Source organism: Moschus berezovskii, chromosome 9, assembly GCF_049115385.1.
Source record: "Moschus berezovskii isolate FMDL1 chromosome 9, NW_MosBer_1.0, whole genome shotgun sequence".
Classification (NCBI taxonomy): domain Eukaryota; kingdom Metazoa; phylum Chordata; class Mammalia; order Artiodactyla; family Moschidae; genus Moschus; species Moschus berezovskii.
In genome coordinates, this window is record NC_142468.1 from 59305936 (window position 1) to 59319120 (window position 13185).

The 13185-nt window shown below is 44.0% G+C and overlaps 3 pseudogenes; 1 reads left to right on the forward strand and 2 right to left on the reverse strand.

Annotated features, from left to right (window-relative positions):
* The first annotated feature begins 1538 nt into the window (after nt 1–1538).
* LOC129563333 (NADH dehydrogenase [ubiquinone] 1 beta subcomplex subunit 8, mitochondrial pseudogene) lies at nt 1539–2003 on the forward strand (annotated as a pseudogene).
* A 3901-nt stretch (nt 2004–5904) lies between these two features.
* On the reverse strand, nt 5905–10573 carry LOC129563334 (TLE family member 5 pseudogene; annotated as a pseudogene).
* Nucleotides 10574–11314: 741 nt separating this feature from the next.
* LOC129562598 (nucleophosmin pseudogene) lies at nt 11315–12431 on the reverse strand (annotated as a pseudogene).
* Nucleotides 12432–13185: the final 754 nt, after the last annotated feature.

The window sequence follows — 13185 nt, forward strand, 5'->3', positions numbered from 1 at the left end:
GGCCACTATCAAATAGTGATCTGCAATTTCTTTCGCTGCATGGTTTATTTTTTTTTAATTCACACATCCACTCACTTTATTAATGCTTTTCCACGCCTAATGCACGTTTCTGATGCTGCTTTACATTTGAGAAAATTCTCAAAATATCACAAATGAGCTGGAAACAGAGAAGTAATGGAGACTTAGGGCACTACGGTGCCCAGCAAGATCTTAACTTTCTCGTCACTTCATTGCTTTGGATTAACATCAATCAGCCAAATGTTTCTAGGGTTATTCTTACAGTGGGTGTTGTGAGATTCAAAAGATATATTTATTTATTTCGTTATTCATTCAATAGTTAGCAAATATTTATTGAGAGTCCCCTGATAGATGCTGGAATCTACTGGAAAGAAACTACACCCAAAGTTTTGAGTCTAGCCAGGTTTGCAGACGTAAGTATTATGAGTGCTATAAAAAAAGAAGAGGGGTCAAATTTATTTATTCAAAGTGCATCTCTTGACCCTCCTTCTTGCTTTGTGCAAAGCATAAGTGTTACATAAATTGGGAAGTGGATCAACAGAGGCTTCCTGTAAGGAGTTGAGTGCCAGCTTAAAATATAGGGACTTTCAGAAGTCATAGGTAAATGAGTCGCCCTTGTAGTGCATGAGCCAGATAATCACTGAGGCACTGGCAGAAATTTCCCTCCTGTCTTCCTACTGCCTGCCACTCTGAGAGCCACACAGCACATGGACTGCCATTTCCAGGGAGGCAGCAGGGCAGCTGTGGAAGCCACCTCAAGCTGGCAGGTGGAGAGGTCAGCAGAAGGACCTGAAGTGTCAATGGAGGGAAAAGGAGGCAGAAAGAGATATCTTCCCAGCCAGGGAAGATTCTGAACAGGCGCAGGCTTGGGACAAGTGTAGGTCTCTACAGCCATGTTCTTCCCCTGTGCTCTGAAAATGGGAATTTCACATCCTTTCCAACTTAGGTCTAAATCCTAAATCACATCAAGAACCATGCCTTCCCTCCCCTCACCCAACGATTCATTCAATCAGCCATCAAATCGTTCAGCCAAAACCTCACATTTCTCATTGACTGGCCTTTCTCATAGAGCTCTTCCTCCATGTTTTTCCCCTTCTGGGTGGTTTTCAACGTTGGATACACATTGGAATTATCTGGGGAGTACTTGATGCTTGACTTCCATCCCAGAGATTCTAATTTAAATTGTCTGAAATATAGCCTGGGTATCATGGATTTTTAAAAGCTCTCTAAGTAGTTTAATGCACTTACAAGGTTTAGACTCATTAGTCTTAAAAATAATGTGATCAGTGTTCCATCTAATTCATTAAAGGAAAGAGAGCACTGCTAATCATGTCATCTGTTTTTCAGGGAAAAAAATCACAAACTTGAATTAGAACCAAGGATTTTAAGTAGATATTTGGTTAGGATTGTTGTCTATAAAGAGTTTCCAGGGAAGAAGATGAAGATGGCAGTGGCCAGGGGATGGTCCTGTGAGACTGAGGGCTATAGAGGGCAGTGTGAAATGTGGTGTCTTTGGGAGCATGGACAGCTCCTACATCATAAAGGACATGCTCCAAGGGTCCTATCCCAAGACCCTAGAAGAACAAGTAGCCACAGCCAAGAAGTATAACATACAGGTGGAAGATGAGGAGCCCTGGCTGGATGATGGCATCATGGGATATGGCAACTACCTGAAGTTCCCTGACAGTTCACAGCAGGAGAGGGATCCATGGTGTGACTGGGACCACCCAGACCTGATGTTGAACTGGGGTGAACCAAGGCTCTGGGACCTGGGTGTGTATATCAGGAAACGTGTGGACGCGTCCTCCATGCCTGTTTCTTGGAATCTCACATGTAAGCAGCTCCGCAGCTTCACGCCCTTCATGACATTCATGTTTTGGGTGTGGGGAGAATTATGCCACTCACCTGCCCATGTGTGGAACCAAAGCTGCATCCTTAAACTGATCGGCAACTGGAAGCAGTCTGCAATCCCACCACAGAGATAGAGCTGGTGGTTCATCGTGAGATCTGGGGAGGCTTTGTTTCCCTTAAGTGGCTCTCTCATCCCTGGAGATTGAACCTTAATGAAATTCCTAATGAAACTTAGTGCTGTGAAAATAAAAAAGAAGCAAAAAGAAAAAAGAGGTTCTACTTCAGTGCGGACTTATAGAAGCAAGTCCAGAAGGAGGCAGTATGTAAATACTGTGGTGGCGTCATAGACTGAGTATTTGTGTCCCCTTGGAATTCATACATTGAAATTCTAACTCCCAATGTAATGGGAAAAGGAGGTGGGGCCTTTGGGAGGTAACCAGGTCGTGAGGGTGCAGGCCTCATTCAGGGGACTAGTGCCCTTATGAAAGAGACCCCAGAGAGCTCTGTCTCTCTCTTTCTGCCCTGTGAGAATACAATGAGAAGATGGCAGTCTGAAACCTGGAAGAGGACCTTCTGTATCCATTTGATATTAGTATCTCCTTATTGTTTAAGTCACCTGGTCTATAACACTTCTGTTTTAGCAGTTCAAGCTAAGATACGTTACGACAATTAACCAAGAAAGTTAGCATAAGGGAAGGTGAGGAGTTGTAAGCAAGCATTATCACGTTGGATTTATCAGAAGAATGCCTGCCCAGGCTTTTCTAAGAAATTTTATACAATTTAATCGGTTCATTTGGGCTTAATGCACTGAACAGTGATAGTTCTAAGAGGAGTTGATTGCCTTCTTCAGATATCCAAAGGGTTGTATCATAGAATGAAAATGAGATTCTTTGGAGCCAGAAGAAAGAATGAGGGTCAAAAAGGCAGTGCTTCATGGAAGCATATATTCATTCAATATAAGGGGAACACTGTTGTCTTTTCAGAATGCTGCCAAGTAGTGAAGTGGGCAGCCTCAATGGGTAGAGAGACTCTTGACTCAGGAAATATTAAATCAAAGACTGCAAAATCTTTTATTGGTTATTCTTTTTGTGAGAGATGGGTATATGTGAGAGAGATGGTAGGAAGAGTCATGGTATCCACAAGTCATTGTGATGTAAATGCTTATGTTTAAACATGTACATATGTGTGACACACATGTATAGAACTTAGACTTTTCTTCATTAAAAAAAAACAAAAACTTTGCAATGAGAAAAGAAAATGCAGTCAAGGTTGAGGCCTGGATCCCATGGAAATCAAGGCCTGAGTAAGAGTCTTTCTTCTCATCTCCATTTCTTACACTGCTCAGTGCCACTTAGAAAAAGTGACCTAGGATAGGATCAGCAATCTGCCATGTACACACAGAGGAGGGGCTTGGGTCAGCCATCATAAGACTGAGGCAGAGTGCCATGTGGACTTGATACTCTCTGACCTTTCTGTTCTCCTGCTTCACATGAACCCTGTTCTTTGACCCTCAGGTCTCTGAACAATCATGGTGCCTTTCTGTTGTGCATACCTGATCCCTGTTTTCAAGGTGTCTGCTGCAGAATGCCATCCTAATGCTCTCATGTCTGTAATTCTGTCCTCTCCTCTCCAACCTCCTTTCTACCAGTTTCCCTCCCAAACTTTCCAGTCTGTTTAATCTCCAAATATGACGATCTGAGAAATTTATATTAGTGTTTTGAATTGGCTCACCTATCCTTGGGAATCAAGAAAGTAAGTGGAGGTGCTCTGGGATATGTGCAGTGGATTTGGAGGGTAGGTTGGTGTGTGGACCTGCAGAGAACTTTTTTCTTGTCCTCAGTTCTAGGGCCAGGCAACCGGGAAGCCTATTTGCAAGACTGCCAAATTTTGATTTAATTTATGGGTACTGAGATGAAAAGTGTTACCCTTCTTAGCCAAGTATTTCTTTCTTTTAAAACTGGGCAAGCTATAGACATTGTTCCTGTAATAATTTCTATGCACAATAATTACAAAAAAATTTCTCATATAAAGTTCAGTTTTAGCATGGGAGAGAAAGTAAGTATGGCACATTTCCAAAGTAGCAGAAGAAATATTTGCAGGAAGAACATCATCTTTTTCTTGTAATGAACACTCACCTGTGCAACACCCAGGGGCTTTGGGGTTTCTCTAAGAATTTTATTTCAGTAGTTTGCCGTAAAAGAATAAAACCGGGGGAGCTTCTTTTTCTTGAGAAAAAAATAGCAAGATTTTCTTCTGTCTGGGAAGACTTTTTTTTTTGGTCCGAGAAGACTTAAAAATTTTTTTTCCTGGTTTTAATTTCTATTGCATTTATTTATTTCGAGTACCCTCATCTTTATTCCTAGGTGATGCAGTGGTAAAGAATCTACCTGCCAATGCAGGAGAATCAAGAGACTCAGGTTTGATCCCTGGGTCAGGAAGATCCCCTGGAGGAGGGCATAGTGACCCACTCCAATATTCTTGCCTGGAGAATCCCATGGACAGAGGAGCCTGGCGGTCTACAGTCCATAGGGTTACAAAGAGTTAGACATGACTTAGTGGCTGAACAACAACAACTTTATTTGGGAAGGGGAGAAAGGGAATTCCGGGCCATCACCTGCCCCACCCTGCTTCATGATCTAAACATGCTGTCCCCAACCCCTCTTTCTTTCTTGGGTGAGGGGAGAGAACCAGGTGGGCTGGGCATCGGGAAGTAGTGGAGGATGAGTGTGGAGAAGGGGGAGTCATGGGGACTCCAGTGCAGCAGGGTCAGCTATCATTGTGGTTGCACGCAGTGCCAGGGTAGGAAGTGGGGTGTTCCAGGAGGGGCTCACAGGAGGATGTCAGTTACACATGTGTGAGTCCAGGAAGTGCAGTGGGTGTTGACCTGCTAGATGTTTTGCTCCCTTCTAACCTGGCCTCCCATTTGCACTTCTAGGCTGCAGCTTGCCTTATCTGCGTGGCCTGAGGAGGTATTTACCCTTTCAGGCTGCACAAGGAGAGGAGGGAGGCCAGGAGTCAAGGGTAGGAGCAAAGTCAGAGGGTGGCACATTGGCAGGGTAAGGGCCCCAACAGGTGCGACCATAACAACTAGCAGAGTTTAGCCAGTCCTGTGCATGGAACAACAGACTGGTTCCAAATAGGAAAAGGAGTACGTCAAGGCTGTATATTGTCACCCTGATTATTTTACTTATATGCAGAGTACATCATGAGAAACGCTGGGCTGGAGGAAACACAAGCTGGAATCAAGATTGCTTGGAGAAATATCAATAACCTCAAATATGAAGATGACACCACCCTTATGGCAGAAAGTGAAGGAGAACTAAAGAGCCTCTTGATGAAAGTGAAAGAGGAGAGTGAAAAAGTTGGCTTGAAGCTCAACATTCAAAAAACGAAGATCATGGCATCTGGTCCCATCACTTCATGGGAAATAGATGGAGAAACAGTGGAAACAGTGGCTGACTTTATTTTTTTGGGCTCCAAAATCACTGCAGATGGTGATTGCAGCCGTGAAATTAAAAGACGCATACTCCTTGGAAAGAAAGTTATGATCAACCTAGATAGCATATTAAAAAGCAGAAACATTACTTTGTCAACAAAGATCTGTCTAGTCAAGGCTATGGTTTTTCCAGTGTTCATGTATGGATGTGAGAGTTGGACTATAAAGAAAGCTGATCGCCGAAGAATTGATGCTTTTGAACTGTGGTGTTGGAGAAGACTCTTGAGAGTCCCTTGGACTGCAAGGAGATCCAATCAGTCCATCCTAAAGGAGCTCAATCCTGGGTGTTCATTGGAAGGACTAATTTTAAGGCTGAAACTCCAATACTTTGGCCCCCTGATGTGAAGAGCTGACTCATTTGAAAAGACCCTGATGCTGGGGAAGATTGAGGGCAGGAGGAGAAGGGGACGACAGAGGATGAGATGGTTGGATGGCATCACTGACTTAATGGACATGGGTTTGGGTGGACTCTGGGAGTTGGTGTTGGACAGGGAGGCCTGGCGTGCTGAGGTTCATGGGGTCGCAAAGAGTCGGACAGGATTGAGCAGCTGAACTGAACTGAACTGAACTGAGCATACCCTGTCTTATGATGAACCTGGCTCTTTCTCCGTGTCTGTCTCCCTTTGTCCCCCTCCCCTCCTCATCTCAGCTGCCCACTCTCTCACTTTTCACTTGCCATCATCCTTATGGTGGGTACTACCATCATGCCCGTTATTGTCTTCCTTGGAGAGGTGAGCCAGGGAACACAGACAGTGAGAAGAGGCCAGTGTCTATGCTAAGTCCAAGCAGTGAAGGGGCTGTAGCTTCCCCAGGCAGTGGGGTCAGGGCAGGGCGAGAGCCTGCAGCTGGGATGCTGGTGGGCTTGGAGTTTCTGTCAGATGATGTAGTTCAGCTCAGGAACTGTAACCTGCTTATTAGCCCACTGGATGGTTCCTGAGAACTGCTGCTACTGCTCTGGGGAAAGTTAGGGCGGGTCCTGGCACTTATCCCATTAAGTCCCTTGAAGATTTCAGCTTGCTTGTGCATCTTGATGTCAAAGCTGCAGGATATTTCGTGTGCTTAGTTCCTCAGTCATGTTTGACTCTTTTGCAACCCCATGGACTGTAGCCCACCAGGCTCCTCTGTCCATGGGATTCTCCAGGCAAGAATAATGGAGTGGGCAGTCATTCCCTTCTCCAGGAGATCTTCCCAACCCAGGGACTGAACCCACATTGCCTACATTGGCAGGATTCTTCACCACTGAGCCACCTGGGAGGCCCTAGGATATTTCGTAGTACATCACATAATGATGCTGCGTCTCTGGCTTCTTGCTGGCCAGCTTGTCACATTCGAGTTTCAGACTATGGTACTGAGCCTGCAGCAGCTGAAACTCATCTTTGATGAAGTTGCAGGAGTCTAAGGTGGTGAATTTGAGTTGCTGGAGTGGGTGTGACCAGCTCTAATGCCTGCTTTGTGCTGACATCTTGGGCGGGGTGCCCCCAGGCTCCAACTGCTCAGGGCAACCTCGCCTTTGTCTCTGCAGCTTGGATCCGGATCTGTAGCTCCCAGGGCCATCGCTGCAGCCTCCTGTGCCTAGCCTTGCCTGCTTCCTGCTTTCTGTCTTTTTACATGCCTTATTTGAATTTTGTAAATCAAACTTCCCCTCCCCTAAGAGCAGAATTGTGGGTAAGAATAACAAACATCCAAGAAAGTGAGCTGCAACAGATTTTATTTCCCCCGGCCCTAATAAAGGACTAGCAGTCGAACATAAATTAAAATTTCTTTCTCAACACTCTCAACCTCACCTCTAGAAATTTCATCTATAAAATTTTGCCTGGTTGATAGCTGGAAGAGTAATATTCCGCCCTGCCCCCGCCCCCAACTAGCTCTCTTTCCCAATCTGGTCTCACTTTTGCCTTCACAGGCATTTCCCACAAATTTGAAAGGGGACTTATAGTGAGACGACAATGTCCCCAAATCACATTCTTTGAGGAGCATGGCTCCCAGAAAGAGTTATCACCTGAAGCTGCGTGTTTTTCTTGTGTTATGTTCCTGGTTGGCCTGGCCACAGAGACTGGGCAGGAAAATGACCCACTGGCATATAGGTAGGCGGGTTCACTCCTGATTATGTAGAATAGAGCAGAGCTGTCTAACATTCACATATTTATGAATCACTGGGGATCCTGTTAAAATATAGATTCTCATTCAGTAAGCTTCTGGGATAGGGCCCAAGAGCCTACGTTTTGATGTGTTTGTGGGGGAGAAGCGAGCTCCATGTCCTTCTACTTGGGTCATCTTGGGCTCCTCCCCCAGAGCCTGCAGTTCTAACATGCTCTCAGAGAAGCAGGTGCTGCTACTCTGTGGCACAGCACATCTCTCCTTGACCTCCTCATCGGAGAATTTTAGAACTGGAGGGAATCTTGAACAACTTGTTTGAAGTGAAGTGAGTGAAGTGAAGTCACTCAGTCGTGTCTGACTCTTTGTGACCCTGTGGACTGTAGCCTACCAGGCTTCTCCGTCCATGGGATTCTCCAGGCAAGAATACTGGAGTGGGTTACCATTTTCTTCTCCAGGGGATCTTCCCGACCTAGGGATCGAACCCAGGTCTCCCGCATTGGAGGCAGACGCTTTAACCTCTGAGCCACCAGGGAAGCCAACCCTAAAATACTGGCCTATGGAGTGGCCTCATCTGAGGGAGAGCTTTAAAAACTTAGACTTTCAGAGATTCTGATTCAGTCCCAGGCATCTGTGTTCTTTCAAAGCTTCCTAGATCAACTGGAGGAGAAAAAAGTCTTTGAACTATTAACTGTATCCTTTTATAAATAAGGAAACAGGTTGTGGGGTGATTACGTGACTTGCCCAACAAGACCCAGTTAGTGACAGCATCGGGACCAGAGCTTAGAGACCCTTTTAGTCCACCATTCTCTTATTTCCTTTTTGGCTGCCCAAGGCAGTTGCTTGTGCTAAGAAAGGAAAGCAACTTTCCACTTCTGAGTAAACCATTCTTAAGTGTGAAAGAAAAGCCAGGTTCAGTGTGGTTTACTGGGGTGCCATTTCACCCAGAACATTTTCCTCTGCTGGAAGCAAGCCCAAAGAGGTCTAATAGGCATTTTTTTCCATCCTACTCTGGAAGGAAGCTGCATGGACAAGAACACTGTAGAACTGGAAATGGTTCATGCCGTGTTCCCCTGGGAGAGAATTTCATACTTTAAAAGGTTTTTGTTCCTAGGTGTTTTTGACACCCAATGAAAATATCGCTGTTTCAGTGGTTTCAATGTAATCAGCAGTCTTAAAATTGACACATTGTAATTCTTTCTTCTTATAACTTAAAGCTTTCTTGTTTGTTTTCATCTCAGGTGCCATAGCTCCTGGATTGGATTGCCTTTATCTGGTGTCTTTAATTTTTGGTGGGACACTGAAACTTGGCAGGAAGTCAACTTCTCCCTCCTTACTGAGCTGTGCCAATTCAGAGAGTGGAACTATGATTTGGGTTTTTCCTTCTCTCTGGGTAATTTCTGCTTTACTATTTTTGGTTCTTTCTTTTTGAGAAGAAAATATCTCTGTTAAACTTAAAGGAAAGTATACACTAGTCTCATTCCACAGAAATAGGCCTGTTGTCCAGTTGAGGGAGTTTCTATGTGTTACAAGGGTTTTCTCCACAGTATCTGCATTTCCGAACTGGATCATCTCCTCTGCACTTACAGTGAACTATCTCAGCTGGCGAAATTCTCCTTCCATTCTGAAGCCACACGGGCTGCTGTGGCCATTAGAGACTCCAACCTCTGGTCACCCCCTGAAGGACATCTTGTGAGCCATCCTTGGGTTTCTCTGCTAGAGACAAATCTGTTCCTGCTCTTCTTGAAAAGCCTTCTTCAAGTGAATTTTCTTTCTAGAGCAGCTTTTAAGCAAGTGACCTAAAATTAATTATTGCTTAAGGACAGTGCAAACATTTTCAGGGCACTGACTTTCAGCAGGTGCCTTCATTATACTGTGGGCTTAGCTTGGACTAAGAATAGATGGTTGAGTGCCAGGCTCAGCTCCCCTCTGCACGGTCAGGAGTCCTGGAGAGCTTCAAGCTTCCCATTATTATAATGGGAATAATGTCACCTGGACTGTTTAAAATGGGAGAAGATATGTAAAAGCACTTAGCAAGATGTACACCTTGAAACAAATATAAGGCAGTACTATTATCACCAAGAAATAATGTTCTACGTGTTATGTGGGATCATTGGCATTCTTCTCTGTTAGACTTTTATAAGCTGTATAAAATATGATGTTGCAGCTATGTGGGGGTTGGGAAAATTCTCCACTCGGACCTCCTCCTTGGAAGCAGGGCTTAGCCCTTGCTAGTCGCCACAGCATCAGGCTCTATTTTCCAGGAACTGCTCCCAGCCAACGCTATGTGTGGCAGGAGTTTTAAGACATGGAAACACAGCTCCTCTGGAGGGTGATTTTGACTGAGGAGTCTCCATCAGTCTTGCTACAACTTTCCTGGGAAGTGCACAGCGTTTCATACCTCCCTCCCTTCTCTCTCCTTTGAAGAAGTCTGAACTTATTGTAGTTTGATTGTCCTCCCTGCCTCTTCTTCCGCACCCACCCCCCTCCTTTTTCTCCACTGGTGTTGCCTGCTTTAATCCTTAAAACAAACTTCTTGCCTCCCTTAATCTCAATTTACTGTGTGCTTCTTTGAGACTTGGACTAATGCAGACTGTGAACTCAACTTTCTGTGACTGTTCCAGAGCATTTGGAGTTATTAGTGACAATTTTGGGAAGCTTCCTTGGAGTAGGTCAGTTCTCCGGTTCTACTCATTTCTTGGGCACAAGACTGGTTCTCATACAAGTGTCCTGCTTTGGCCCCAGCACTCTCTGGACACTAACTGCGTACGCGGCACTGGTAGGGACAGACCGGGACTTACTCATTAACCTCTCCACCTTCAGCCTGCCACTTCTCTCTTTAGTCCCTCATCCACAAAAGCCCTCATTTTGCCTTTTTTTCACACATAGTAGTCCCTAATTTCCTCTATTTGAATGAGCTTGTAGTGGAGTTTAAAAAAAAATCAGTGACTTAAAAGAACAATGGTTTATTTCTCTTATTACCCTGTGTGTCTGCCATGGCTTGATAGGAGGGCTCTGCTTGTCACAGTCACTTAGAGGACACAGGTAGCGCTGTAAGAGGCTTCCTCTCAACATGTGCCACGCCGACGATGGAGGCAGAGCAGGGCAGACCATGGTATGAATACTTGCAATTAAAGGCTTTGTCCCGGAAGTGACGTAACTGATCTGTTTGCATTTCATTGGTCAAAGCAAGCCACGTGGCCCTGCCTAACTTTCTAGGGGCAAGGTAAAGAGGAGCAAATGAAATGATTAACCCCACAGTTCTTCAGAAAAGAGAGGTCTGAACGAGCCTGTTTTTCGTTCATGAACTCAATTGCTGTCCCTGGAACCTTGGGAGAGTTAAATTCTCTGAACTGACAAAGCTTTAAAGGAATGAAAGAAGTCCTGTTGGAAGCTGCCTGAGGAGAAGGGAAACACCGTCTTGATCAATCCTTGGGGACCTACACTCTCAGAGATGGACGTGGAACGATTCTTTCTCTGGCCTTGGCTAAATGAGTCTGTTTACATAGCTTGTCTGACTCTTGCTTTTCCCTGTGGATGGAGACGTTTCTAAGGGCCTCGGATTTAAAATGCCAAATACAGTGTGGATTGAATTTCAGTTCTGTTGGGTGAGTTGAGTAAAGGGTATTGCACATGGTACCTTAAGCAGATCAATTCAATAGAAAAATTAAGTCAGATGATTTTTTTTTATTAAAATACTGAGTTTATTTCACATGTATATTTCTGTCTCCCCACCATTTCCATCACCACTACTACTATTCCTATCATAACATTCCATACATACTTAAAACCAAGCAAAGGGTGGAGTTCCATCTTTAAAAACTAAACAGGCATTTTGGACAACACATTCTTGGCAATGGAACGTGGACAACATTTATCAGACACGGTAGGGAAAGTTCTCACTCTGCATTATAAAAAGGACAGCCAGATATCAACTGTTACAGAAATGAAATAAGACGGAAAATTTTTAACAAACTGTTTAAACTATTTTCTTAAAGAGACTTCCTCCACTGCCAGAGATCTTGAATAGCCTCCTGGTCAGTCATCTGGAAACAATTCTTCACATAATTGATAAACTTGGCTTCCACTTTGGGAAGGGAACCACCTTTTTCTATACTTGTTTGCATTTTTGCTTTAATGTCTTCTACAGAGCTAGCTCCTTTCGGTGTTTTAGGTGTTTTTTCCTGTTTTTTGAATGATTCTTGACCTTTTGATCTTGGTGTTGACGGTTTTGAGTCTTTCCCATTTTGGTTTGATTTTTGTGCATTTTTGGCTGGAGTATCTCATACAGATTTCGTTACTGGAGCTTTTTCTTCAACTTCCTCATCAAAATCATCATCATCATCATCTTCTTCATCATCATCGTCGTCATCGTCATCATCATCTTCATCTTCATCAGCAGCAAGCTTTACTTTTTTCTGGGGAACCTTGCTACCACTTCCAGGGGCAGAATGCTTTCCAGATATACTTAAGAGTTTCACATCCTCCTCCTCTTCATCTTCTGACTCTGCATCTTCCTCCACAGCTACTAAGTGCTGTCCACTGATATGCACAGGCCCTGAACCACACTTCAACCGTAAGACCACAGGTGGTGTAATTTCAAAGCCCCCAAGAGAAACCGTTGGCTGTAGAGACATTTTCAAAGTTGCCAGTGTTACTTTAATTGGACTGCCCTCATAATTCATCGCCTCTGCTTCAACAATGTGTAACTCATCCTTTGCTCCAGCCCCTAAACTGACCGTTCTTAAAGATAATTGGTGCTCATTTTCATCATTATCCACCTTGAAGTGATAATCTTTGTCAACCTTTAGTTCACAACCGAAAAGATAGTTCTGGGGCCTCAAGGGGCTCATGTCCATGTCCATTGAATCCTCCATGGGTTGGCGGCATGCATTTATTTGGGAGAGAAGTCGGACGGTATTAAACGACTACTATTGGAACGAGCAGCCACGCAGGACGGAATCACATCAGGGACAGATGATTTTTTTTTTAATGTGTGTGCGACATAATGGTCAAGTGAACTACAATGTCCATTTTCCCCGTGGCAATTTTTAGAAAATGAAAGATATAGACTATATGTATAGTTAGGTAGAGTCCTTCTTTTTAAGAGGGTAGTGGAATGTGTAGTGCAAAGGAGTGAAGCATCAATGAGAGAACTTTTGAACAAATTAGCTTGAAACAGTATGAAATTATATTTGCCTCAAAATAAGACTTTAGGTCCCAGAGTTCACTTTCTCTGAGCTATTACTCTAGTGTAGCATTCTTGTTCCTCTAAGTTTTAAGAAATTCACTGAAAAAGTCTTATTTGTAGTCATGAGCCAGAGAGCACAGTGGTCACTGGGGATGTGTTGGTCAGTATTTCAGCATGGCTGGCAGCATGTTGCTCTCTAAGATGGGCTGGTAGCCTTTTTCTTGGTCACTGCTCATGGAACAATAACCATGTGTTCTGTAAGAGGAGAACCCAATTAGACTTCTGTGTATGGTATAGAGCAGCATTTTTCTGCCCCCCCTTTTAAAAAATATATGTCCTTGCCAAATTTTATTATGGGATGATGAAATCTTAACCGTTCTTATTCAACCTGAAATTATCAGGAAAAGACCTGTGTTTGCCTAAGGAGAGACGGGCAGGACTGCTTTCATTCTGTCAATAGTCTGTAGGTATGAACAATTAGAAAACCTCTCTCAACAGGTATTTTTAGAAGTGCATTAGATCATCAGATAATAGC